The following is a 16,871-nucleotide window of genomic DNA, read 5'->3' as shown; positions in this document are numbered from 1 at the left end:
TGTGTTAAGCAGCAAAACCATAGCTAACAATACATACCTGTCACCTGTGTAAAACTATACATGACTTAGTATGTTCAGTTTTTCAGACAGGCTCACTATTTCTTGGTTCTTGAGTATGGCTCCCTCCTTCTCCATCTGTGTTCTAAAACTCATATCTATGGTGTAATGATCTCAGCAAATTTGCCTCACTATCATTGTATTTGCAAGCCATCAATTGAGCCATTGCAGTGTAGGGTCTATGGAAGCCAAGAAATGAGAAGAAACCTTCTGTTTGCTAAAGAAGCCTGATTTCAGAGTATAGCCTTTTTCTAAAAATGGTTCACAATATGCCACCCTGGGTTTCACTGGAAGACGAAAATAATTACTTACCAAATGCTAGTCTACTATGTGTTTAGTTTGTAATTCTAGAAGAGTTGCGAAGCTTTGTAAGAGCTAGGATTGCCACTTGCACTGATGGAGGTTTCTGGGAATGTCAACTCTGCTCCTTAGAAGAAAACTCCCCCAAGCTCAGCTGTGTAGCTGGGGTGACAAGTGTTCAAATATTTTCTTTCTTTAGTTTTGCTCCCGTTCATGTCTCTGTATTTTGCAAGTTATTTGCCACTACTACTGAATTGCAATATTTTCTGGTCACTCATTTGAATATGCAGCTATAACTTGCTGCTTTAATTCTTAATTGTGGAGATGTAATCTAGACCTTTACCTGAATTTCAATTGCCTGTATTCTTTAACATCTGGTGCACTAGACAGAATAATGCCTACCCCCCATATAAAGCTATCCCTACCTTGATCTCTGGAAACTATGAAAATTTTGCCTGTATAGAGAAAAAAAAAATTGGTGATTAAACTGAGATTTACATGAATTGGCAAGTAAAACCAATATAAGTATATTAATATTAAATACAGATAAAGGAGGCAGGAAGTAGGTGAGAGGTAGGTGAGAGACATTAATCATAATAATTCAGTAGACAAATGCTGGCTTTGAAAATGGAGTAATAGATCCATAGATGAAGAAATTATGATTATTTCTAGAAACGGGGCACAGCTGACAACTCAGTAAGAAAATTTGGTTTTCTCTACTACTACCATACATAAATCAATTTTCTTACAACTTTATTAAGGGATATAATCTTAGCACCTGGGTGTATATTGGTGAAAATTGAGTCCATCTTCTGACATAGAGAACTATAAGATGATACATATATATTCTTTTAAACACAAAAAATGTTAGTTTGTTCGATCAACAATGGGAGAATAATGTATGGAATTGACTTCATAAATACGTTTTTGCTGCTCTAACTTAATGTATGCTGATCAAGTTATCCATCAAAATTCTGAAAAACTAAATTATACACCAAATATTTAAACCGATTCTGTTGACAATGAAGTAAGATAACTTGATGAAAACTTGTTGTATACATGCTATTTTGATAATAGATTTGTACAACTTTATAATCCTAGCTATGAGGACCAGCACATGTTAGATGATAGGTAAATATTCTTGACCACTAATACAATTAATGATTTATAAGTTAAAACAAATCTTAAAGAAATTTCCTAAAATGTTCAAAGAACATGGCTAGTCAATCTACAGTCCTGAATAGAATACAGAAGTGATTTGAAAGGCAATTTGAAAATCAAGATGAGGATTTGTTGCTTGATCCATACAAACTCCCTACATGCTCCACTAATTCTCATCAATTATTCTTAATTTATAACACAGTACTAACTCTTCCTATTCATTGTGATGATTCCTCTCCTGCTAAGTCCCAAACACAGGTCTTTCTTGTCCATACTGTTCTCAAGACTTTTGTAGTTTTCATTTTAATAATCAAAGAGCAACTGAATTTTCATCCTATCATAAGAAACAAGATAAGAGGCCTTTATCCCTCACTGTTATTATCATACTGTAAGTTCAAAATAGTGCAGTTAGTCATTTCACAGTTTACTCAAAATGTCAGTCGGGTAGTGCATTTGCTTACATGGTGATTTTTCTGAGCAAAACTTGGGCAGCTGTTATTTCAAGCAGTTGATTTTTGCAATCAGTAAATTTTGTAGAATTATCATTTTATATTTCCTGCTAGTATATCTTATAATAATTAATAAACATATGCAATCTTTGATCATCTTGTATTTAAATAATTGGACTGGGAAGTGGTTAAAATAACAAAAGAAAATAAAGATATAAAGTTTGGTGACAAGAAAATAAAACTCTTGGTTCATGCATAATATAAATATCTATTTAGAAAATGCCAAGAAATCAACAATTCCTAAAACTAAAAAGTGATAATATTGAGGTTATACAATACAAATTTTATATAAAGATGTCAATTACTTTCTTATATATTAACAGTAAAAGTGGAAATTATAATAAACATTTGATATTATTTATATAAGCATAAAATCTGAAAAGTACAAATCTAAGAAAACATTTATAAGAATTGTATTGAGGAAAATGTAAAACATCTGTCATGTAAAAAAATTAAAAAATCTTAATAAATGATGATATATTCTGCATTATTGGATAGAAATAATATTAATCTGATTGATTTTACCCCCACTTTATTGATTTAATGAAATTTAAATCAACTTTTTTCATAACTTTTCTTTTTCATTATTATTATTTTGAAGGTAGTAAAATACAACAGAACAAGATGGGACAAAGCCACCTATTTAGACAGTGTAGTGTAATTGGTACCGAACTTCAGAGTAGGTTACCGGGATAACAATAATAGGTACTACAGTGTAGCTCGGTATCTTTACCATATTTGTCCTATCAGTCAGACTGGGCAAAGTGATTTCTTACTGTTTTTTTTTTTTTTTTTTTTTTTTTTTTTTTTTTTTTTTTTGTAGTTCTGTATTATGTGTACCCTTACACCGCTTTGTTTTGTTTTGTGTTTTTCTCTTTTTCCTCTTAAATAAAATTAAAAAAAAAAAAACCAAATACAAAACATTATAGAACTTGTCAAAACAGAATATTGAATAGAAAGTACCATTAATCAGAATAAAGCAAAAATATTTCCCTTCAAAGAGATGGTAGAAGGAAATCCCCCTTATTTGCTATGGTCAACCTCCCAAGAGGTGCTCTGGTTCCCATTTGCTAACATCAGGAGGTGGGGGGTGGGATGTTTGATTCTCAGCCTGTGTGCTGGTAGGCTCACTACCTCTTAGAAGGGAGGAGAGCTGGTTGCTTGATTTCCAAGTACCCTAAGTTCCAACATGGTGTGGATCTCAAGAGATTCCAGTGGTTCTCCCCCTGGGACGGCTGCAGCCTGCCACACCACTTTAAATCAAAATTCTAAGAAGATATTTTATGAAGATTCACAGACTAATTCTCTAGTTTATATCAAACAGCAAACGAAACATAGACAACAGGATTTTGAAGAACAATAACAGAACTGGAACACTGACAACCTTTGATTTCAAGATTTATTCTAGAGCTTCATAAATCAAAAAGATGTGTTATTGATGAATGATTAGAGAGCTAGAACAATGCATATAATTATAATATAGATTCATCTAAGTATAAGTCGCTGGTATCCAACAAAGAACAAAGACAACTCAAAAGGGAAAGAGTTCAACAAATATTTCTGGGACAAGTGACCCTGCACCTTCAAAAAAAAAAAAAAAAAAAAACTTCCCAGACAAAATTATTACTTTTCACAAAAACTTATTCAATATGAACCATATATGTAAGTATAAAACATAAATGTATAAAACTTATCAGTGATAACACTGGAAAGAAACTAGGTGAAACTGGGTTTAGCAGTGAGCTTTAAGATCTAACACCAGCAATATACCTGAAATATTAAAAATGACATATTGAATTTCATTAAAAGTAAAACCTTTTGCTTTGTAAAAGACATCTTTAATGGAATGAAGAGACAAGGCACAGACCAGGAAGAAATACCTATCAAGTATATATAAATAGGAACTTGTATATAAAATATAAAGGAAATTCTAAATCTTAATAATAAACCCCTCAATCTTAAAATAATGAAAAATCTGAACATGAACCTCATCAAGGAGAACATATAGATGACCAATGATCATATGAAATGATGCTCAATATTATGTTAATAGATTTCAAATTAAAGGAACTAAAATAACCTGCTTCTTACTTATTAGAATGCTTAACATCTAAAATATCAACACCATCAAATGATGCACATTATGCACAATAACTAAAATTTCTATTCATTTGTGATAAGACCAACTTTAATTATATTTTCTTTCAAAATGAAATAGAGCTTTTTCACTTTTATCAGGCATTCAAGCCCCTTGGTCTTTATGCAGATAAGTTCCAAACTTAAGTCTATGGAAAATCATACACATGAATGTTTATTGCAATGACTTCCATAATTACCAAAACTGAAAATAACTAAGATATCTTGATATAAGTCATTGGAAAATCAAAGTCCCATATATCCATGCCATGGATTTGTTTCCAGCAGTGAATAAAAATCAACTAGTAAACATCAATGACACAAATACACATATGAATTAAAGTCATGCTGAAAAAGCTGTCTTGGGACTTGGAGCATACCTCAACAAAAGCTGGCATGGAATGCTGAGGATTGTGAATTTCAGTAGACTTACAAGGCTTCAAAATCAACAAGTTACATTTGTACTTTGCTTGCTGTTCTTTCTTTCTTATACTTTTTGCACAAGGTCAGTCATGGAAACAAGAACTCCTCTCAAACCAAGCAAGTCATAAGAGCAGGAAAGTCACTCTCTGACTTCTGCTTTTTGCTGAAGGTCCTTATAACACGAAGCCTGCCCCAGATCCAAAAGAAGAAGGGATATCAAGAAGTAATCTGACCAAACACACATTGTTGAGTTCCTCCTCATTTATTACTAAATAACATCTTTATTTCTTCTACACTATCATCTACTTTTCAATCAGAGGTAGCCGGAGAATACAGTTTTTCCTGTATATTTTGGGACTTTATTTCTGAAGATTTCTCAGTCACAGTGAAAGTTTGAATAAATGCACTTGTGATAGTTTTTCCTTTAATCTCTCCTTTTCATAAAGAGAGGTGTTAGTCCATGATCTTTCTATTTTTGTGTCCTTCAGGTTTATATCTTACCTTTCCAATTCTGTGACATTCTGGAAAAGAGAAAGTTTTAGAGATAGTAAAAAACTAAATTTCTTATAGTTTATAGACAAGGAGATAAACATAAATACATGAATCACAGGAGATTTTCAAGTCCTAACCATTCTGTTTTATTTCTAATGGTGCATATTCACAATATGAGTGATTGTTAAAAATCACAGGTCTCTACCAAAGAGCATGTAAATTTTAATGCTAGTTATGAGATTCAGTTAACAATGTATTGATTTTTTTCTCAGTTGTAAGCCAAGGATCACAGTAATGTGATATTTTAATGATTTGGGAAACCAGATACAGGCAGTGAAGAGGTATATAGAATTATTTTCTTTGCTTACCTTTTAGTTAAATATAAGTTATTTCAGAATTAACTGATTCAACTATTTTCTCACAGTGAGACTTTCTAATTGGAAAAAAAAAACAGTTAATTGAATTTAAATGCTGCCCTATTGCTCAAATGCAACCTTGCTACATTATTTTGATTTATTTTACTAACACTTCCTAAAATCGATATTGAATAGTATGTCTTCTTTTTCATGCCATTGCAATACACTACATTTTCCTGTAGTATTGACTAATATATTTGTCATTACTGTGTTATTATAATTTTATTCTTTAAAAAAATTATAGCAATAACTCTTAAGGTTAATATTTCATTCTGTTTCTAGAAATTAAAAAAAAAAAATCTCTGTCTTATTTTTTTCATGTTGTTGGTTCAAAGTACTGAACACCCAAAGTTAAAGAGGGACAAATTTATTTAGGTCAGTTTATAAACTTTTGGTTCATATCAGCTTGCTCCAAAGCAACATGATATGGCAGAGAGGCAATAGTTCATAGAAATGGAAGATAAAAAAGTAATCAGTGCAAAAATGGGCAGAGAAAACCTCTTTTCTTCTCTTATATTGTACACAGGATACCTGTCCAATGGTATGCCCTCTAAATACGGGGGTGTAAATAATCGCCGGAAGACAGGTCCTTCGTACCCTAAGACATAGAATTGCTGAGTTAGTTAAGCTTTTAACATTCGCAAGATGACACAATGAATCAACCATTTTCGAAAATTCTAAATAATAAATTAAATAACTAGATATATTGGAAAACAGTATTTCTCATGCTGGATGTTCAGGCCATCCTAATGGCAAATAATAAAACTGGAACGTATAAGTTTTATTGATTCTGTTTTCAGTCACCTGATGTATACCTACATACTTCCCATGCATCTCATCTTCCTCCCTTCTTCTAATTTTTCATCCTTTGTTTGTCATGCAGTCACTTGCATTTCTGAAGCTGCTTTCAATGTCAAATACTATGAATTTTAAAATATCTATTCACTCAAAAAATAAATTCTCATATGCTAAGGTTTGGTGAGGATAACTATATTAGAAACTCCTAGCAATGACTGTCAAAGAGCTAATGAATTTGCAAAGGATATGAAACATATGCACAAATAATTCTAACACTTAACAGAATGTAATGAGTGTCATAATTAGCAACATTGTAAATGCTATGGGAGTTCAGAAGAAGCAGAGCTTAATTTCAACAGAGGAATGTAAGATTGTGGGTGGAATTTGAGATACACTTTGAAATGGGTATGGTTTTTGAAACTCAGGAATCAAGTGTAATTCCATTAATATTCAACTGAGTTGCATGTTTGTCAGTCCTTCCTTTTGTTGTCATTGCTATTGTTCTATGGTACACTGCTCATAGGACTCAACTGTTTACATTTTAAAGGACTTTTTGTTTATATTATTAAATATTATTAATAGAGTTGCTACAAATATTTGTGTACAAGCTTTTGCATGAATATAAGGTATGAATACAGACACTAAATTCCAAAAGTCAATTACTGAATGGTCAACTACTGTTTTTGTTATTGTATTACTGACACAGGGTCTTACCTCATTATGTAACTGGACAGAAACTTGCAACCTTTAGGCTGAAGGCTCCCAGGAACTGGGTTTACAGCCTTGCACCAATAATGCAGGGCTAAGAATGGCTAATTGTAGGAAGCAGCGCGACCACCCCAATGCTGCCTCCCCGCCTCCCTCTCCTATGGGCATATGATGCACCTGCCTAAATTAACCATAATCCTCTCCTGCTTATGTCACATACCCAGAAGTGATGATGACCTATCAAAAACCACCCCATCTCCTCTTCTTGTCCCACCAGCCCGCCCTTGGCCCATGAAGGATGTGACCAATTCCTGAATAAACGAGGCTTGATCAGATTCTCTCAACTTGCTTCAATCTCTCTTTGTCTCCCCCTGTTCTATTCATCCCTGTTCCCCCTCCAGGTATACACCCCATGGATTCATGGATTGATCTGCGGGCCGGATCAAGTGGTGCCCAGTGTGGGGGCTCCTGGCACAGGGGAGTCAACGAAGGAGCCTTTCAAGAACGCCGGCTAAAAGTGGAAGCAAACTGAATCAAGGACCGAGGCTAAAAGTGAAAGCACATTGAATCAAGGACCAAGGCCTGCGCGGACGATTGCCCGACGTGCCGCCCGAGTCAGGTGAGTGAATGGCAACCCCATTCCCTTTCCCGGACATGGGTCAAGCATTGAGCGAACATAAATTTTTCATGTGAGGCCTTAGCAAGGCATTAAAGACAACAGGGGTAAGGGTTAGAACAAAAGAATTGTTGCAGTATTTTCCATTTATCCATAAAGTTTGCCCTTTGTTCCCACCAAAGAGTTCTATAGATACCAAGAGGTGGAAAAGAGTAGGAGATGCTCTAAAAGATTATTATCGGGTCTTTGGTCCTGAAAAGGTTCTGGTGACCACCTTTGCATACTGCAATTTAATCTCTGAGCTGCTTGCCCAGCAGCATGCAGATCCTCAGATTGAGGTACGGTCGCACAAGATGAGGCCGCTCTGAGCAACTCCGCTAATTCTACCCCAAAACTGTCCTCAGAAAAATCTGAAGCCTCTGATCTCTCACACGTAGAGGCTGATGACCTGTTAGATGTCTTCCAAGATGGCGATCTGCCACCACTTCCCCTTGTTGACATGGTCCACAGGTTCCAAGATGACGGCTCACCACTCCCCATGCCTCCACAGCTGATTGGGGATTCATATAAGTCTTTATACCCCAACCTCTCTGATTTTCAAGAGTGTGACTGGGAACAACTAGCATGACAAGCCTCTACATACCACCCTGACCCTGTTGTGGCACCGGCCGCCATTAAGCCACCCCCTGACTATGATGATGCACTTAGCATCTGTCCTCAAACTTCTAGCAGGCTAGGGGAATTAGAACAAAGAAAAAGGGATCTTTTAAAACAGATACAGCTAAAAAAAGAATGCCAAAATCTTTCAACTCAATTGCAGGCCCTCCAAGCTACACAGCCTTATATATAGTGCCCACAAGATGGCGCCTGTCTCCAGTAAGCCTCTTAGCACTCTTAAAATGGCGCCTGTGTCCGGCAGCCGACCCCTAGTAGTTCTTGTGGTCAGGCCCTCCCCTACAGGGGGATCAACTCAAAATTGGAAATGCAAAACTAAACCCCAAATTATACCCAAACTAAATATCTTACTGGGGCCTTGCCCACAGGAGTGTAAGTCATATCAGATAGAAATGCATAGCTCCTATTACGATGCTGTACAAGAATGTACTGGAAGGGGCTGGGAAGTTAGCTCAGCTGCATAAGCACCTGCTTTGCAAGCAGACAGTCATGAGTTTTCAATCCCTGGTACCGGTAAAAATACAAAAAAAAAAAAAAAAAATGTACTGGCTTAGATAATGCCACTTATTTTACAGGCATACTTACAAAAATAAAAAATGGCAGCAGCTGCAGGCGGTTGGGGCCTCAACCCCTCTATATCAGGAAGCCCCATATAGACCCAAGCCTCCTGCAAAGGCAAAATCAACAAGCCGGTCTGTTGATATAAGAGGGCTCCAATCCATGTCTCAGATGGGGGAGGTCCTCAAGACAAAATGAGAAAACTTTATGTTGAGAAAAAAACTAAAAGAAATAGAAGACAGTCTATTCCCAAAGATCAATTACCATCCATTAGCTCTCCTCAAATCACGGGATGTGGATTTAGACCCACAAACTTATGATATCCTTTCAGCCACTCACCATGTACTTAACCTCACTAACCCTGCTTTAGCGCAAGACTGCTTGTTGTGCATGGCTTTAGGCAGTCCTATGCCCTTAGCCATCCCCTCCAACTCAACAACTGACCCTTTTTCATGATCCACATAATCTTACCTGTAGACCTTCCCAATCATTTCTAGTCCAGCCATTAATAACACCCAACATATCCATGACCTGCCTACAGGGCTCTCTCCAAAATGATTCTACCCTTATAGATATAGGCCATCTCCTGTCCACTGCCTGTGTTCAATTTGTCAATCATACAGGCCCCCAGGGCCCCCCAACAGAACACATTTTTGTCTTCAGTAATAATAGGGCCTATACCTATATTCCAGCAAACTAGACAGGTACATGCATAACTGCTTCCCTCCTGCCCGACATAGATATTGTCTCAGGTGACCAACCTGTCCCGGTGCCAACACTTGATTACATTGCTGGCCACCAAAAATGAATGATAACATTGATCCCGCTTTTGGTGGGAATAGGCGTTACTGGTGCTGTAGCCACCGGTACTGCTGGCCTCGCCGTTGCCTTAGACAAATATACTGACCTATCCAACCAGTTGTCTAAAGATGTTCAAGCCTTATCTTTTATGATAAAAAACTCTCCAAAATCAATTAGACTCACTGGCAGAGGTCGTCTTACAAAACAGACGAGGGCTAGACCTGCTCATGGCAGAGCAGGGGAAAATCTGTCTTGACTTACAGAAAAAATGTTGCTGCTATGTTAATCATTCTGGTGTTGTGTGAGGCAAGCTCCAAAAAATAGAAGAATGACTTCAAGAGCGATGACAACAAATGGCTGCTAACCCCTTCTCCTTGATGTGGGGGGGGGGACTTTTCCCTTACCTAGCGTCCCTTTTGGGTCCCCTAGCTGCCCTGTTTTTTTCTCCTTTATGTGGGTCCTTGTATTTTTCAAGGATTATGACACTCATTAATAACCGGATAGACACGTTTATGGCAAAGCCCATTCAGGTACACTATCACCAGCTGGAGATGGCAGATCAACAAACCTACTGGGAAGGAATTCCCATGAGTGGCCCATATGACGATGCAGCCTAACTGCCCTGGGGCAATGGACAGGCAGCCAGAGATGGGCAACTAGGACATGCATGTTACTCCACAGCCGCCTAAGACAGACACAGGACCAACTGCTGTCCTGCAAGGCCATGATGGGTAGGGCCTGGTTGGGTTCATGTAATGAGGTTCCTTGACTTAAGATAGGCACTGTCCTCACAGGGCCTGCCATACTCCTGATTAAATAATATAGAAAGGGAGGAGATGTAGGGAGTGGCGCGACTGCCCTATTGCTGCCTCCCTGCCTCCCTCTCCTATGGGCATATGATGCACCTGCCTACATTAACCATAATCTTCTCCTGCTTATGTCACATACCTGGACATGATGATGATCTATCAGAAACCACCCTATAGCCTCTTCCTGTCCCACCAACCTGCCCTTGGCTCATAAAGGATGCAACCACTTCCTGAATAAATGAGGCTTGATTGGATTCTCTCGACTTGCTTCAATCTCTCTTTGTCTACTCCCTGTTCTATTCATCCCAGTTCCCCCTCCAGGTATAGACCCCATGGATTGTTCCTCAGGCTGGATGAGCTAATTTTTTTTGAAGGGCCAGGAATTTAATATTTTAGGCTTTAAAGGCAATATGGTCTCTAAAAGAGCCCCTTAAGCCTGCAAGTATTCCACCAAACTAGCCGTAGATAAACATAACCAGTGGACATGGGTATATTCCAGTAAAACTTTATTTAAAAACAGACAATGACTAAATTTTTCCCATATGGCAGAATTTCCTGCCCTGGGGCTAGTTTATATAGGGACTTGTAGCATCTTTTCATCTTACATCTCAATGCTCATGGTTGATGCACCATAATAAATCTCAGATAAAAGATTGATGACCTCTTTAGAAAAGAGGTAACATTTATTTTGTGGCCTGCTGTTATGGATTAAAAAACTGGTGGTCAACTTAATGCCAACTGCATTACATCTCCATGGTGTTGAGCATAGATGTTTCACCTGAGGACAGTTGCCAGCATAAATAGAGACAGGGAGAATGAGAGGATTAATGCACTGAGGTGCATTGAGGCATTGAGGCATCCTACATGTTGCTGTTTGAATGTTTAGGTTCTCCTAGAGAAGCTCTGGTCCTCACATTGAGCATTGATTCCTGGCTCTGGAGGGGAAGACATGTGCTGCTTGGTCTCCAGGATGAACCCATCACTCTGGCTTCCTGGCATGTAATTCACTGTGCTTATCATCAGAGAAGCTCGGGGCCTCCATGTCACTAAAGATGGCTGTGGTGCTTTTCAGGATAGCCCTGGTCTTGTTGTTAGTGTGACTTCACAGCTTCAGTGTAGAACCCTCATCCCACCAGCACAGCTCCTTTACCCCACTAGCATGGACTTTCTGGCTTCCACCACTGACCTTTGGGCCTTCCCAGCACGGATCCCTAAAAGAGACTGGTGCGAGTCCTTCTTATAGGCTCTAGACCTCCAGTTGGACTCATGGGAGGCATTGTCATGAGCTCAATGTCTTTATCTGGACTCATGCCCTTGGCTAAATATTCTATGTCTTTAGTATTGTGGATAGAATTCCTGCATTTTCTTGTGTTAACTCTGGGTGACCATCAAGAAACAATATGATAAATTCCATGTCCTGATTCTAATTATTTTCCTCACAACCCATGACTACAACACCTGTTTTTCAGCTTCACAGAAAGAGTGGGAGAACGATGAACAGACTTTACTTTTACTATTTTTGCAAATGCCATGTGCTGTAATTTGGAGTAGACTGTGCTAAACTCTACAAATTTAAATGCATAAGCAGGAAGGCACACACAAAGATGAGATATGGGTTGTGAATGGTACTTTAATGGTGACGTGTTGTGGAAAATGAGTTATATACAATAAGAAATTTCTTTTACAAAAGCTTATAAGTGATAAAAGTATACTTTATAAATGATAAAAGTACACTTTTCAGGTTGCATCCACATAGCTGGAAAATAATTAACTCACAAAAATCAAAACTGTTTCATTATTTATAGTTAAAGTAAATCTGAACTAACTGATTCCTAATTCTAAACCTACCATTCAAAATATTTAACTTGTGTTTTCAACTTCAGATGGCATATTTATATATTCCCTCGCTGTTTTTGAAGTGACTTCTAATGTAAGGGAAATTGTGATCTTAAAGCAACAATCACATTTGCTCTCTGGATTTATACCATTGTTATTCAAAGAGTAAAATTCATATTATTATATACCTTATTACTTTTCACCAAAACAATACAGATGTTAAAACCATGTGAATAATCCCTAAAATATATTTTAAATAATTTTAATTGTTAATTTTGTATAAACATATATAAAATTTGAACATATTAAAATCTATTAAAAAAGACTTCAGATATGTGATTTCAGTGTTTCAACATCTGTATTAATTCTTATTTGTTTAGTTGTTTTAGAAGTTAGAATGATTTTAAGAAAATATCCACAAATAAGCGATAAGTAAATGTGAGACAGATTCTAATCTTTTTGAGGTTCTAACATGTTCATCAGCCCTTGTGTAGAAATCTTTGGAACAAATCATTGTAGGGAAGTCCATAAGTTATTTCTATACTGATGTTAAAAATGCAAAAAAAAAACGTAATGCAAAATTGTACTATTCTAGCATAGAAAATGAAATATTTTTTGTATAGTGTGGTACAATATTAAATTGTTCACAGATACAGAATAAACCAAGAATAGCCAAGTAAGCAGGTAAATAATTTATCTAAATTAAGTATGAGTTCAAAGACTAGTTTTACTCACCCAGACACTGGATATTAGAAAAAGATGCCTATTTATTTAAACAAAGCAACTTAATTTTAGTGGTTAAATGACTTAAGAAAATATAACATATAGGAGAGATTTCTATTATGTTAATATTAAGTCAACTTCTCTATTTCTGGGAATTATTTTTCCTAATCATCATTCAGATTCTTTGCTGACTATTTTCACTTGAAATATTATCCTTTCCACCTATTTGTCATGACTGCAATATAATATTTAAAAAGTTTGAGAGATGCTATCAGATATCAAATATACATTATATATATAGTAATCATATCAAGGCTCTGTTTCTCAGCAATAATCTCATTCTATAGAGGTGGTAAACTGTTTTGCTTTGGCTTTCTAGTTTATCTACTTAGGAGTTAAATTATTGTCTCATAGAACAGTGGGACAAATATAACATTGCTTAATTATAATGATTATTAAGAGTTTCGAATTTCACCGTTATCAGGAAACGGGCAATTGATGGTACTTCAAGAACATGCTGATTTATCCTGTGTCAGGATTTATTCTCTGAAAAGTGAGGGACAATCATGCATATTGGCTAAGAGTTTAGGGCACTGACACCGATAAAAATGTTTGAAATCTTACTCCAACATTTACTCATTGTATAATGTTCATATTTATGAAAAAAATTATGTCTGCAATTATGGTATATGTAGTGCCTGTAAAAATGAAATGAGAGTATGTGTTCTATGCTTAACATAGTCCTTCTTGACATTTAGAAAACACTCAACAAATAAGAGCATTTTAAAATAATAATAACAATAAAAATGTTGCTGATCTTAGTTATTTCAAGATGGCCTGAAATCCACTGAAAGTTAAAAATCAGTATAGTCTTAGTTATGCAATTCTTTCACAGGGAAATATGCAACATCTTGGACCTAGCATTGTATTGTGTAACGCTGTGTATTTCAAGCTAACATACAATGTACTGAGTTAGTTTCTAAGGATTAAGATGAACTAGATCATTCAGTATATATTCAGGAAATATTTAGCTTGAGTCATACAGGAGATAAGGAGAAAGAAATCCAAGTTCCTGTTTTAGAAAACCTCACACTACAGCTGGTGCCATCAGAATAGAGGAGAATAAAATTAATAATATAAGTCTGAAACATCAAGGGCAATAAATTACGAAAAGGTGCATTGGCATTGAAGATTGATTGAAAAATAAATCAAGTGACATAAGTAAAAGATCTTAGAGGCAGATGTCACTGGTACTTAGATACTGGAGAAGTTCTGACTGAGGAATCAGGAGTGACAAGCAATGAGTTAGTCATTTAAAAAGGAGAGAAGTTTTAAAAGGACAAAATATGTAAAGAGCAGTTCAGATTCATACAGATGAATATACATAGGTACAAAAGTCTGTTTATTAGCAGGGAAATGTTATATTATGTAAATTGAGAGAACATAAATTGAAACTGATGAGTTGAATAAAGAGAAATAAATTATAAGTAGATAAATCTAGAGTGAAATGGGGTCTATAATACATAATAATGCAAGACAAAATAGAAAATTTTCTGTTTTCATGAAATAAAATATATTTGCTTCGGAGACACTTTTTGCAGTGAAAAAATTGATTTTATCAGAATCATAATAGTAGGCATATCAATATATTTGTTACAAATAAAATATTTAATAAGGCATTGTAAATAAGTACAAAGACATGGATTTATGACATACATGGTATATGAAAAATTAAATGTAAAGTATTTTGAAGCTAGCAATAAACTCTGCACAAAATGTTTCACTGGGATGAAGAGAAAGAGAAGTATTAAGAAGTCACAGAAATGGTGAAAACGTGAATGGTACGAAGTCTCTGAGAAAACACAACATGTTCAATAAAAGAGGAGGGTCAACCATACCAAATGGCATATAAAGCTCAAATGGACTCATAAATTAGAAAATATTTGGCCACCATAATTGTCGCAATAATTAGTGACTTTCAGAGTAGAATTTGCAAGTACATGGTAGGGTAAAACACCCTTCAAGGACTAACAACTGAGTGATATATAAGGCAGAAGAGTAAGCAATGATGCACATTTATCATAAATATGGTAACAAGGTAATGAAAGTATATTTCATTTTTTGTTTTGGTTTAAAGAAAATCTTCAACCAAGAGGAAATTGAAATATAAAGTTAGGGTTTATAAACATAATAATGATACTATCACAATCATAATTGATCCACCCAGTTCTTAGAGAAAATCAATCATGAATAATTTTACAAGAACTGACTGATTAGTTAGTATTATTCAGGGACTGTGATAGAATATGCAGATCTATACTTGGATATACAATCTACTGGGTAAGAAAAAAAATAACACGGCATAACAGTTATGTCTGTTATGAAGATTCTATATACATATACATGGCATAAATATCTAGAATAAAATGTCTCTGCATCTCTCTGTAGAAAAGAGAGTGAAAATGAAGGTTTGAGATGAGACTGCACTTGAGGTAAATATTTAAAATAAGTAAGTAGATATTCAAGAGATAGAACTCAGCAAAACAGACTTTAAGAGCAATGAGGGATTCTGCAGTGGCTCTGGGGGTTCATGGAGCACTGCACTTTGGAAAGACCCAGTTTCTCACCATTAGGGTAGATGTTGGTAAATTAAGCGGGGATTAAACAAGTACAGCCAGCCCCTGAAGATGTGTTATCATGGAGATTCTAGAACATTTTGCATATTTTAAAAGATCAGCACAAACCGTAGGGAAGAAGGTGCATTGAAAGTGGATAAGAGAAACCTAGTGAAACAACATTGGAAAAAAATCACATAAAAACCAATAAATGTTTGAATTAAGATGACAGTAAAATTAAGAAAATAAAATGAGAGATTATGACAATTTTTATCTACGGACTTATGAGAGAACAAATTTTATGTCTAATCACTTGTTGTAATTTTTCTTCTCCCCTTGAATGGCCTGAATAAATGATATTTATATTAACTTAGATCAGCAGTGGTAATTCTGGAAAATATATTTAGGTGGACTTTGAGTTTATGCAGAACATAAAAATATCTAGGTAGACAAGTTTTCTACTTAGTGAGATGTGTTTTACATCATAAAAATTTTTATGTACTGTTGTACTATTGGATCATAAACATAAAGATATTCAATACGTAAATCAGAAAGCTTGAAAAAAGGAATAGAGATTGGCAAAGAAGTAAGTTAATAAGGGTTAATAAAAGTTGTAGATGAGTATATTTAGGCAGTATACTGGTACTGAAGTTCAACTTTCCCAAATTATTGTTTTCCTGTGTGTGTGTGTGGGGCGGGGTAGATTGTCAAAAATAAGATGAGGATTCAAAATGTCAAATTGATATAGGGGAATGAGACTCCCCATCTACTATGTCCAGATGAGTTCATGTTTTATATAATTAAAGAATGAATTTTAGAAACCACCAAGGTTAAGAACAGAATATATTTATTGAGAGAAAACACTTCTGTCTGAGAGAGAGACAGAAAGTGTCTGGAGCAGGTTGCTAGGAACTCTCTTTTTTAGGGACTTTTATAGAATAAAATCATTGGGTGAGATGGCTTCAAGATGGGGAAACTGGGAATTTGCAAGGCAGACAGACATAAGGTGGGACAGAACTATGTTTAACCAATAAAACTAATAGTTCAATTAAAGTTGATTAAATTGAGGACAAATGGGGAAGCGAGTCAAATAGAAAGTGGGCATTCTTAGAGAGCAGTGACTCTTCCATAAGGGTGTGGGATGGTGACTGCTGACTTAACAGGGTGGTAGGTAACTATTTAGAATATCAGTCCTAAGATATGGATGCATTTGTTTGATCTTTGGTCTTGAGACTTGG

This window comes from Cavia porcellus, unplaced genomic scaffold (genome assembly GCF_034190915.1).
Source record: "Cavia porcellus strain 051 isolate PalLab524CR breed Dunkin Hartley unplaced genomic scaffold, mCavPor4.1 scaffold_1, whole genome shotgun sequence".
NCBI classification, from domain to species: Eukaryota; Metazoa; Chordata; class Mammalia; order Rodentia; family Caviidae; genus Cavia; species Cavia porcellus.
This window is presented reverse-complemented; position numbering follows the sequence as displayed.